Consider the following 13,123-nt stretch of genomic DNA (forward strand, 5'->3'; position numbering starts at 1 on the left):
CCCCTTGGAAGGTTTTAATAATAAATAAGGGTATTTGTTAAGCGCTTACAGCGTGCAAGGCACTGTTCTAGGCGCTCGGGGGGGATACAGGGTGATCGGGTTGTCCCCCGTGGGGCTCGCAATCGTCATCCCCATTTTACAGGTGAAGGAACTGAGGCCCAGTGAAGTGACCGGCCCAAAGTCACACGGCTGCCAAGTGATGGAGCCAGGATTATGATGATGACGACGGCGTTTGTTAAGCGCTTACCACGGGCCAAGCGCTGTTCTAAGCGGTGGATCGAACCCCCCTTCCGGGGTCTCTGAGAGGCGTGCAGGGAGTCGACAGTTTCTTCAAGTTGGCTGGGAACCCCCAGTTTAGTCCAAAGATGTACCAAGCACCTATACATGCACTATGGACCAAGCACTGTTCTAAGCGCTGGGATAGATACGAGGTGATCGGGTTGTGCCACGTGGGGCTCCCGGTCTTCATCCCCATTTGACAGATGAGGGAACCGAGGCCCAGAGAAGTGAAGTGATTCGCCCAAAGTCACACAGCTGACAAGGGGCGGACCTCTGACTCCCAAGCCCAGGCTCTTTCCACTAAGCCGTGTTGCTTCTCTCATTTATTCATTCATCGTATTTATTGAGCGCTTACAAAGTGCAGGGCACTGCACTAAGCGCTTGGGAAGTACAATTCAGCAACTCATGGCTTTCTGACTCCCAGGCCGGGGCTCTACCCACTACGCCATGCTGCTTCCGTGCGGGAGCTCGTTGCGGGCAGGGAATGGGTCTGTTTCATAATTGTGGTATTTGTTAAACGCTTACTCTGTGCCAGGCACTGTCCTGAGCGCTGGGCACTGTTTATTGTTATAGTGTACCGACCCAGGCACTTAGTACAGTGCTTTGCACGCATTAAGCGCTCAATAAGTACGAATGAGTGGCAGAACATTGGGCCCCAACCCGTGGAATCCCGCTCTTTCCTTTCACGGTACCTTAGCCCCGAAGATCTGTACGTTCCTCCCCCGAGCGCTTACTACAGTGCTCTGCACTGAAGAAGCGCTCAATAAATCCCACCGATTAGTCGATTAAAGTGTTGGTTGTCCCAGTGTGCGCTCCCGAGTGCTTAGTACAGTGCTCTGCACACAGTAAGCACTCATATAATATGACTGAGTGAAGGAATGAATGAACGGTTCGAAGCAGGCCCCTCCATAGAAGCGTGGTTGGAAACCGGCCAGTTGAACAGCTTTTCTTCCCCGTATAATTGCATTTCATTCATTCAGTCGCATTTATTGAGTGCTTAAGGTCTGCCGAGCACTGTACTAAGCGCTTGGAAAGTACAATTTAGCAAGAAATAGAGACAATCCCTCCCCACAACAGTCTCACACTCCAAAAGAGGGGAGACGGACATCCAAACGGATTGCATCCTCGTCAGCTCCTCGTCCCGAGCTCTTTCATGCAGTATCCCGTCCTCCTCCACTGTTTAATTTCAAGACAGTCCCCCCCCAAGTCGTCCTCATAATAATAATCGTATTTATTGAGCTCTTACTGGGTGCAAAGCAGTGTACTAAGCGCCCGGGAGAGTAAGCTATAACAGCAGGCACGTTCGCGGCCCACAACAAGCTCACAGTCCAGAGGGGTATCACTGATGGTTATTTTTATGGGGGGGAGGGCAAGCGGGTGGTGGAGACCCAAATGACTGCAAACCTAGATTGTTCTTTAGATACTTGCGCCCTTAATAGTGATAAGGGTGCTTAGAACAGTGCCTGCCTCATAGTAAGCGCTTAACTCCTCTGTGCCTCAGTTCCCTCATCTGTAAAATGGGGATGAAGACTGGGAGCCTCCCGTGGGGCAACCTGTTGACCCTGTATCTCCCCCAGTGCTTAGAACAGTGCTCTTGCACATAGTAAGCGCTTAACAAATGCCAACATCATTATTAACAAATACCATAATAATTATTATTATAAGTGAGCTCTTAGTAGAGCTGGATTGTATGTGGGCTTTTAAAAAAAGAGGGGTGGGAGATTCGACAATGACTCTCCGCTCCTAAGCCTTACTGAAGGCCCATCTCCTCCAACAGGCCTTCCCTGACTGCGCCCTCCTTTCCTCTTCTCCCACTCCCTTCTGCGTCGCCCCGACTCGCTCCCTTTCTTCATCCCCCACTCCCAGCCCCGAACCGCTTATGTCCATATCTATCATTTTTTCATTTCTGTTAATATCTGCTTCCCCACCTCTACACTAGGGAAACAGCAAGGCAAAGTGGATAGAGCAGGGGCCTGGGAGTCAGAAGTTTCTGGGATTCTAATCCGGGCTCGGCCACGCGTCTGCTGCGTGACCTTAGGCAAGTCACTTCGCTTCTCTGGGCCTCAGTGACCTCATCTGTAAAATGGGGAATAAGCCGGTGAGCCCAATGCGGAACAGGGACTGTACCCAACCCGATTTGCTTGTAACCACCCCAGTGCTTAGTATAGTGCGTGGCACACAGTAAGCGCCTAAGAAATACCATCATTATCATCATTATTGGTCTTGGAAGCTCACTGGGGGCAGGGAATGTAATAATAATAATAATAATAATGTTGGTATTTGTTAAGCGCTTACTATGTGCAGAGCACTGTTCTAAGCGCTGGGGCAGATACGGGGTAACCAGTTTGTCCCACGTGAGGCTCACGGATAATCCCCATTTTACAGATGAGGTAACTGAGGCCCAGAGAAGTTAAGTGACCTGCCCACAGTCACACAGCTGACAAGTGGCAGAGCCGGGAGTCGAACCCATGACCTCTGATTCCGAAGCCCACGTCTGTAATAATGATTATGGTTATGATTATTATTATTAGACTTCTAAACTCACTGTGGGCAGGGCATGTGTCTGTTGTGTATTGTAATAATAATAATTATGGTATCTCTGAAGCGCTTACTATGTGCCGGGCACTGTACTACCCGCTGGGGTGGATACAGGCAAATCGGGCGCTCTGCCCACGGTAAGCGCTCAGTAAATACGGCTGAATGAAGGAACGAATGAAAGATGGTGGGAGAGAAATAAAAGGAGAAGAGGAAGGGCGTGGAACCGAGGAGTTTCAGGGTGGATCGGTAATCCAGCTGAAACTAGCTGCTTTCCTGGTCCGAGACTGCTCCTGCAGTTAGCGGCCGAGCGTACCTCTTCGAGTTGGTCGCTCTGGGTCTCCTCCGGTTGGTAAACAGCCCCGGCCCAGACATCTTTTTATTCTCTGCGCCGCGCATGGAAATTAAAAAAAAAAAAAAAAAAAAAGAAAACTGCATGTAAGTGGCGACTCGCTGGCGCTGGCCTGACAATGGGCTTCAACATTATGCAAGGGTATTTCCATAGGAATAAGGCCTCAGCCAAGATAGGGGCAATTAATGAGCAGGGCCACACATGGATGGAAAGTTGGGCCGATCCTTTTCTCAATGCAGATCTTTTGTAAAGTGCTAGGGAAACTCACAGAGGCCCCCAAACAGATTAAGAACGTAACCTGTGTGGGGCTGGGCCTTTTTTTTTCCTTCCATTTCCGAAAATAAAAAGGACACATTTTGGTAACTCAGTTAAAACGGAACGGTCTTCTGTGTCTGGGTAATCTCAGGCCGGGCTTTACATCCTGGAAACGTAGAAATGTGCTAAATTCTCTCTTCCAGGCTCCCTTTCCCCTCTCCTCTCTCTCCCCCCATCCCCCCTCTTTTCCTGACTTTCTCCCCTCCCCATTTCTTTCGGCGGAGAACATTATTTCACGTCCAGACCATTCTCTCGGGCACGTCTCCATCACAGGTGCTTGAGACGGACTGCGATTTGAAAGTGTTTCGAAAGTTCCGCCTTGTTTTTTTTTTTCCTTCCAGAAATGTTTCGGTCGCTGTAAAGCGTCTCAGAGCCCGCGGCTTCCAAGGCCCGGAACCAAGAACGCTTTAATGACAGGAGAAGGGAGAGAGGTCATTATAGGAAAATAATAATAATCCTATTTGTTGAGCGCCTACTGCGTGCAGAGCACTCTTCTAAGCGCTCGGGAGAGTACGATGTAACGTCAGACATTCGCTGCCCACAAAATGAGGGGGAGGAGGAGATTTCTTTGCACGCATGGGGTCCCATTCAACTCCAGCCTTTGTGGCGGCTAGAGAAACCGACTAGGAGGCCGGAGAAATCTAGAAAATCAGCCGATGGGTCATTGGATTTTTATTATTCAGTCAGTCGTACTTATTAAGTGCTTACTATGTATGGAGCGCTGTACTAAGCGCTTGGGAAAGTACAACAGTAAGCAGTGACATGTCCTACCCACAGCGAGCTCAGTCTAGATGGGGGGAGACAGACATCAATACAGATAAAATAAAATGACAGACAGGGGCATTAGTGCTTGGGGGCTGGAAGGGGGGAAGAGCAGAGGGATAAACAAAATGATAAATCCGGACTGGTCCCCCCCGCCCGAACTGAAGTGCTTAGTACAGTGCCTGGCACGTAGTGAGCGCTTAACAAATACCAACATCGTTATTATTAAAAGATAGAACTAATTGGCTTCTAATCCTCTAGATTACAAGCTCGTTGTGGGCACGGAATGTGCCCGCTATATTGTTATATCGAACTCTCCCAAGCGTTCCGCACACAGTAAGCGCTCAATAAAGACAAAACTGGAGTCCCTCCTTCCACACCGTTTCAACGCTTAGCTCGGGGATCCAGCCCTCAATCAATCGGTGGTGTTTACTGAGCACTTCCCAGGCTCGGAGCACTGTACTAAACGCTCCCATCTGCCCTGCTTCCCGCCCCGATAACACGGTCATTAGTGACAGTAACATCGGTAACATAATCACGCTCCTCCTCGGGGCGCGTTCTCTTAAACTGACCCCAGAGCTCTTTTCCTATTTTCTAAAATGGTTTGGCCAAGTGATAGAGTCTGGGAAATGTCAGTTTTCAGTTTCAGCCAAACCGAGGGTGGAAAAAGATTTCAAAGGCCAGCGTAAGGTAGGTAAACTGGCATGGGAAGACTCTTCAGTCTCTAGCTAGTTTTCAGGCTATTTCTCATGGGAAATTGACCTGAAATGTGGTGTGTCGGTGAAATAGGTGAAATAAATCCTTCAAAAACATGATGTTTCAGGTAGCGCGCGCGCGTGTGTGTGTGTGAGAGAGAGAGATGTAGAGAAAGTGATTTCAGCTGGAGCCCCGAACAGCAGCAGAAATCAATGCCTCATTCAAGGCTATTGATCAGCACTAAATTAATTAGACTCCAAGGCTTATGGCAGTTGATAAGACAACTTGTTAATTTAGTCAATGATAGCGTTTTCCCTAAAGCACCAAATACCCTCTTCTTTAGAGAAGACATTTCTCCTGGTCCCCCCTCCATCACCATTTTCTCTCCCCCTCCCAGAAATTGGAAAAATTCATAATCAAAGTGAAAGCCGCCCCGGAACCGCTCCTCAGGGAACGTCCTCTCTGGTCTCCCCCGGCCCAACGGAGGCGTCTTGGGATGGCTGGAATTCAGGGCGATAAAAAATGATCGGTCACTCGATCGATAGTCTTTACGACCCCTCCAACGCGGCCAGGGGCGGTTGGGGTTACTGCCCTGGGCCCATCCTCTGGGAGGAGAACTCTCCCTCACCGGCATTCGGGGGCCGGATGAGCTTGGGAGTCAGAGCTCATGGGTTCTAATCCCGGCTCTGCCACTAAATAATAATAATGTTGGTATTTGTTAAGCGCTCACTATGCGCAGAGCGCCGTTCTAAGCGCTGGGGGAGATACAGGGTCGTCAGGTTGTCCCGCGTGAGGCTCCCGGTCTTTATCCCCATTTCCCAGACGAGGTCACGAGGCCCAGAGAAGTGAAGCGACTCGCCCGCGGTCACCCAGCCGACGAGTGGCGGAGCCGGGATTCGAACGCTTGACCTCTGACTCCCGAGCCCGCGCTCCTTCCACGGCGCCACGCGGCCGTGTGACTCTGGGCAGGTCACTTCACGTCTCTGGGCCTCGGTTACGGGACGACCCGATCACCTTGCATCCCCCGGCGCTTAGAGCGGTGCTCGGCACATAGTAAGCGCTTAACGGATACCGACGTTATCATCATCAGTCCTCCGGGCCTCTTCCTTTCAACCTGCGCCGGGGATGGCCCGGGTCAAAAAACAAAGGCATCGGCAGGTCCTGCCGGTGAGGCAGGCTGTGAATGGAATGAAGGTATCACAGAAGGCTCTGAGCATGGGGCAGTACTTCCTGCTGGCTTGGAAGGACAAAAGGACAAAGACCTGGGAGGGTAGGGGCTTCACCCACAGCTCTCGGAGGCAACAGTCGACTACCACCAGCCTTCCAGCCCTGAGAGAATGCTAATAAGCACTGAAGAGCTCAGCTTTCCTGCCATAATTCTATAGTGCAGCTGAGGACCCCATAGTGTTCACTAAATAAAGACAACTAATTGAGAATTTTTTGCACATTTTGGCCAAGGGACCTGTACACTCGATTCACTGCCGAGAATGTACCCTACTGACACAGGGGCTGATTGTTTTGGCAGAGGCTGTGTTCGAGAACTACTTTCCCCAGGTCTGGGGGCTAGACTCTCCAAGTATGACAAAAATGTTTTAATTTTGATGTTTTTTAATTATACGGCTGGGAATTTATTTCAGCTTCTCGGAGAATAGGCCGTCCAGTGTTCATCTAAAAAAATCGCTGGCAGAGTTGCTTGGAATTAGAGCCCGGTCTTTCATTCCCTTTCTTCCTCCCCAGCCCCCCCACCCCACCCCACCCCTACCCCCACCCCCTTCTCTCTCTCTCTCTCTCCTTCTTCTCCCTCTCTCTCCCTCTCTCTTCTCCCTCAACCGTATTTTCTGCAGCGAGGCCTGCATTTTTGTGTCTGCAGGTGACACGTTGATTGAAACTAAAATTAATAAATCAACTGAAAAGCTCACACCTACGGCTCACAGCGGGGCCTGGAAAACACGTTCATAAAGGGAGCTTTATGCCTTTGTATAAAGGAGGAATAAATTACAGAAACACTTGTTCCCCTTGGACCTGATTTTCCTTTGCAGTCCCGCTATCTTATTTTTGGAAGCTTATTGTTAATCAACAGGTTCCTTGATGCTCTAGCAGGTGACTTTGCTAAAAATCTCCCATTGGACCATTAGAGCATATTAATGAGGTGGGCCCCTGGACCCGATTCTATCTTCTGCCCGAGGAATTAGTCTAAAAGCTGCACTTTTTACTCAATAGCTTGCAGTTAGCAGTGTTGCAGGCCAAATGCAAAGTAGCATTCTCTCCAGCTCGGGCAGCATTAAGAGTGTTTTACTAACATTATGTTTCTCACTGTGCTTTTCTTCTCTCCTATACTTACCGCTTCACCGCGGAGGGCTATTATCGAGCTTACGAGTCCGTGTTCTTTTTTTTAACAAAATAAAGAAATTATATATAAATAACAAAATGATATCCTTACTTATTAATACGCACCTTCGTTTTAATTAAACAATGCCGGTGTTCTTTGGAAGGAAGGCCAGATTGAAATGTAGGATTTGGGAATGCGTGACGTTCGAGGTGGCTCTCCTTGAACCGGCTGAATAAATGTTATTTTCAGTGCGGGAACTGATCCGACTGCATGGCGCTCTCCAGTCGAGGGGTGGCTGGAAACGGTTAGGTTTCGCCAGAAAAAAACAAAAAACTTGTTAAGCGCTCACTACGTGCCAGGCACTGTTCTAAGCGCTGGGGTGGATACAGGCATATCGTGTTGGACACGGTCCCTGACCCACGTTGGGCTCACGGTCTCAATCCCCATTTCCCAGATGTGGTAACTGAGGCCCAGAGAAGGTCACACAGCGGAGACGCGGAGGAACCGGGATTAGAACCCCTGACCTTCTGACTCCCAGGCCCAGGCTCCATCCACCACGCCGTGCTGCTTCTCAAAAATAACGCCTGTCGGAAGTGGGATTCGAACCCACGCCTCCAGGGGAGACTGCGGCCTGAACGCAGAGCCTTAGACCGCTCGGCCTTCCTGGCGCAAAAGGAGGGAGACTCCCTAGAGGGGTGGTTTTAGGGACCCGAAGGAGAGCAGAAGGTCGGGGTCTTAAACGTGCACGTTGCGGGCAGGGAAAGGGTCTGTTTATTGTTGTATTGTTCTCTTCCAAACGTTTAGTACAGTGCATACATTAAGCGCTCAGTAAATACGCTTGAGTGACCGAATGGCATTACAAGGACCTTCTGAGCCCAGAAAAGTCTGAGTCTCATTTCCTCCTCTCCCCCTCCCTTCTGGCTCACCTTGCTTTGCTCCCTTTATCCACCCCACCCCTCAGCCCATAATAATAATAATGTTGGTATTTGTTAAGCGCTTTCTACGTGCACCGTCTTAGCCGCCTGATCAGTCGATCAATCAATGGCATTTACTGAGCGCTAACTGGGTGCAGAACACTGTGCTGAGAGCTTGGGAGAGGACAGAGTTAACAGGGTTGGTAGACGTATGCCACTTGTCAGCTGTGTGACTGTGGGCAAGTCACTTAACTTCTCTGTGCCTCAGTTACCTCATCTGTAAAATGTAGAAGCAGCGCGGCTCAGTGGAAAGAGCCCGGGCTTGGGAGTTGGGAGGTCATGGGTTCAAATCCCCGCTCCGCCACCCGTCAACTGTGTGACTGTGGGCAAGTCACTTCACTTCTCTGGGCCTCAGTTCCCTCATCTGTAAAATGGGGATTAAGACCTTGAGCCTCACGTGGCACCACCTGATGACCCTGTATCTCCCCCAGTGCTTAGAACGGTGCTCTGCACAGAGTAAGCCCTTAACAGATACCAACATTATTATAAACAAATAAATTACGGATATAGACATAAGTGCCGTGAGGCTGGGGGCGAGGGTGGCCAATAAAGGGAGCAAGTCAGGGCACCGAAAAGGGAGGAGAAATTGAGGGCTTAGTCAGGGAAGGCCCCTCGGAGGAGATGTGCCTTCGATAAGGCTTTGAAGGGGGGGAGAGCAATCATGATTAGTGTTTGATTAATAATTATACTTATGATTAGTGTTTGTTTCCATTCAGGGAGCCAAGACCACCCGGTTCCCCCACCCAACCTTTCGCTTTCCGATCCGAACCCGATAATCAGCGTCAGGTTTGTGCTTATCTTACTTTCGTCCTTTTTATTACGAATGGAATGGACCAATTAAAGCAAATCGATGTCAGGATACGTGTCAACTCCACCTTTTCACCCTAAACTCCGAAGAGCCTATTTTCTCGTTTGGTTTTGGCGGAGTGTCTTGTGACGGTTTCGAAAAACGAGCCCCGGTAATCTAGGACGCGACACCGAAGTCGCTTCAGAGAAGTCCCTTAGAGAAGCAGCGTGGCCTAAGGGAAGGAGGCCGGGCCCGGGACTCCGGGGATCTGGGTTCTAATTCCGCTCCCCCAATTGCCTGCTGTGTGACCTTTGGCAAGTCACTTCGCTTCTCCGGGCCTCATCTGTAAAACTGAGATTCAATACCTGTTCTCCCCCCCGCTTAGACTTTGAGTCCCTTGTGAGTCTGGGCTTGTGGTTGACCTGATTATCTCATATTTAACCCAGTGTTTAGGATAGGGCTTGGCACAGAATAAGCGCTTAACAAATGCCACAGTCGTTATTATTATCGCTATTATTGTTCTTTTTATTCAGACGTCACGATCTGGTTGATGTTGATCCATGGGCGGGAGCAGCGTGGCTTAGTGGAAAGGGCACGGTCTTCGGAGTCGGAGGTTGTGGGTTCTAATCCCGGCTCCGCCACGTGTCGGCCGTGCGACTTTGGGCAAGTCACTTAACTTCTCTGGGGCTCAGTTTCCTCATCTGTAAAATGGGGATTAAGACTGTGAGCCCCACGTGGGACCACCTGCTTACCTGGCATCTACTCCAGTGTTGAAAACGGTGCTTGGCACGCAGTAAGCGCTTAAAAGAACACCGTTATCATTATTATTATGGGCGTAAGAAGTCTTTGAGAGCCGTTACCTTGTGACTAGCTATGGTATAAGCAAGGTGTTAAAGGCCGGGGTAAGAGTCAAGCTAATCAGGCTGGACATAGATCCTCCCCGACACGAGCCTCACAGTCTCGTGTCACAGTGTACGGAGGGCAGGTATCCTGTGTACATTTTACAGATGAGGAAACCGAGGCCCAGAAAGGTTCAGTGACTTGCCCAAGGTCACACTCAGGACCAGGGGCAGGGCTGGACTCACTCTCCTCACCTTCAGAGCCTTAGTAGAGGCGCATCTCCTCCAAGAGGCCTTCCCCACGTCCTCATTTCCTCTTCTCCCACGCTCTTCTGCGTCGCTCCGAAGAGTTTTCCCCGTCTCCCCCGCACGCACCGCATCTTCCCTTCCCCCGGTACCCACTCCCAGGTGACTCTTCCTGTCTTCAGTCAACTACTACTGGATAATTCTCCCTCTCCCCCAGTACCCACTATCCCAGGGGTCTCCCCTCTCTCCCGGGGACTTCTCCCAGAGAGTCCCCCCCCCCTCCCCCAGCACCTACTCCCAGAGAGACCCCCCCGCCCCCATCTCCTAGTTGCTATTACCAGACAGTTCTCCCCCTCCCCCCCGCCCCCTCACTACTTCAGCCAGGGGAAGGTTCAGCTCATTTTGTCTTTTCACGACTTAGTGAGATCAGACACATTTCGGCCATGCATATGCAGATTTCACCTCTTGTTACTTTCTCTAATGAGCTTTCTCTTAATCAGTTTGACAGTGGCCTTTATTCCTCTCAGGCCTCACATCCACTAGGAAAGTATTCAGAAACAGTGTTAACAGATTCAAGGGGCATTAGCAAAATGAAACGGAGGCTCAGGGAAATCTCGGGGATCATGGGGTTTTCTAATGACCCTCCTCATTCTCCCTTCCAATGCTTCCCCCGCCCCCCTCAACCCTCCCCAACTCCCGGCTCCATCCGAAAACAGGAAGTTCGTCTTCCAGGCCGGGACCAGAGGCCGCGAGTACTGATGGCCAAAGAGAGATGATTCCTCTCATCTCAGAGAACTAAAACATTCAGCTAGCACAGAAACGTTAGACTACAGGCCTGCATCGGTCCGTATTTGGCTCCCGTTCCAGACCGGTCAGCCATTCAAGCCCGGATACTAATAAGAATAAGAAGAATCGTTACGGGCTCGCTGTGTGCCAAGCACTGTGCTGAGCGCCAGGGTAGATAAAAGATCATCAGGCCAGACCCGGTCCCTGTCCCACATGGGACACACAGCCTAGCGGGGAGAGAACGTGGACGTTTAATCCCCGTTTTACAGATGAGGAAAGTGAGGCCCAGAGAATTAAAGTGACCTGCCCACAGTCACACAGCTGGCAGGTGGCGGAGCCAGGATTCGAACCCAGGTCCTCTACCTCCCCACCTCTCCCTAGGGATGACGATCCAATTCCCCGACGGCGGGGCCGGGGCTAGAAGGCCCCAAGTTTAGCCTCTCCGTTTTTAAAGTTGTTCCCGAGGCGTTAAGTGATTGAGCTGTTCTCCCCACTCCCCTTCTTTGTGACTTGTTCAGCTGAAGAGGACTGTGGGGTTGGATCATTCATTCATACATTCATTCATTCATTCATCACGGCTGCTGCCTTTGACCTGGACCCTTATCCTTCTCCTGCCCCGACTGTCCTAAATCATTCCTGGCTCCCGGGGTCCCCCCATTACACAGTAAGTTCCACGAGGGCCGGGCCCCCGTGTCTCGATTCCGACACACTTGAGGAGCAGCTTGGCCTCGTGGAAAGAGCGTGGGCCTCGGAATCAGCGGAACTGAGTTTTAATCCCGGCTCCGCCACGTGCCTGCCGTGTGGCCTCATGCGAGCCGCTTAACTTCTCTGTGCTTCAGTTACCTCATCCGTAAAGTGGGGATTCGATAGCTGTTCTCCCTTCTACTCGGATGGTGAGCCTAGTGAGGGACAGAGACTGTGTCTGACCTGATCATCCTCTATCTTCCCCAGTGCTTAAAACAGTGCTTCACGCATACTAAGTGCTTAACGAATGCCATTATCATCATTGCGGCCTCTTATGCCGTCGAGTGGTCTCCCACCCATAGCGGCTCCGTGGACACGTCTCTCCCAGAAAACCCCACCGAAAGCTACAATCCTGCCGGCAGATTTTTCTTGGTAAAAATCTGGTTTATCCCTGCCTTCTTCCGCGCAGTAAACTTGAGTCACTTCCCTCGACTCACTCCCGTGCTCTCGCTGCCCAGCACGGGTGAATTTTGTCTTGTAGCGGGTTGCCTTCCGCTCGCTAGCCACCGGCCAAGCTAGGAATGGAACGGGTCGGCCTCTGCTTGACTCTCCCTCCCGTAGCCGAGACTGGTGGAGGACTGGAAATCCCTCAAGTGCCATCCCGAGAAGAGATTGCCTAATGGTAGGAGAATCGAAATAGCAAGGGGACGATGGTAAAGTGGGCAAGATAGCTCACTCTACGCATAAGTGAAGTAACTGTGGGCCAGCGATTTGGAGGATCTAGCTGCAAAACTGCCTGCTCAACCTCCCCCCACTTCCCTGTCTGACGCTCTGACACCTCGGGTTCTAGCACCAAAGATGATCCTGCAGAGTATCCGATTCCCAAGCTCTCCCCATTCATTCAGTGGTATTTAGTGAATGCTTACTGTGTGCAGAGCGCTGTACTAAGCACTTGAACTTAATGCACTACTTGATCTCCACTACTGAGATCCCAGCCTCGCTCCTGCCTCCTCATTTTCCCTCCCAAGATCAACCCCGGATCTGATTTAATTATTATTACATCTCCTCCATGGGGCCTTCCCAGCCTAAGCCCCACTTCTCCTCATCTCCCACTCCCTTCTGCTTCGCCCTGACTTGCTCCCTTTGCTCTTCTCCCTCCTCCCAGCCCCACAGCACTTATGTTCACATCTCTAATTTTATTTATTTGTACGGGTGTCTGTCTCTCCCCCCCCCGACAGGCTGTGAGCTCGTTGTGGGCCGGGAATGTCACTGTTTATTTTGTGCTGTACTTTCCCAAGCGCTCAGAACAGTGTTCTGCACACAGTAAGCACTTAATAAATACGACTGAATAAATGAATAATAATATCATTATCATCATCTGTTTCATCCTTACATGTTAGCACAACTTCCTGCCTTATCCAGCTTGTTCTTCCTGCTCCCTCTAGCCATAAGTCATTTCTGTCTGCCTGTCTGCCCTCACTGGATTGTAAGCTGCTAAGGGAAGGCACATATGTTTTGACCCTCCTGTCCTCTGTCTAA

The 13,123-nt window shown here is 50.6% G+C and overlaps 1 non-coding gene across 1 annotated transcript; it reads right to left on the bottom strand.

Annotated features, from left to right (window-relative positions):
- Nucleotides 1-7,853: 7,853 nt before the first annotated feature.
- Nucleotides 7,854-7,936, bottom strand: TRNAL-CAG. The gene has a single exon. It is a non-coding gene; the product is annotated as a tRNA-Leu (tRNA).
- Between the last annotated feature and the right edge of the window lie 5,187 nt (nucleotides 7,937-13,123).

The sequence above is a fragment of the Ornithorhynchus anatinus genome, chromosome 14 (genome assembly GCF_004115215.2).
Source record: "Ornithorhynchus anatinus isolate Pmale09 chromosome 14, mOrnAna1.pri.v4, whole genome shotgun sequence".
NCBI classification, from domain to species: Eukaryota; Metazoa; Chordata; class Mammalia; order Monotremata; family Ornithorhynchidae; genus Ornithorhynchus; species Ornithorhynchus anatinus.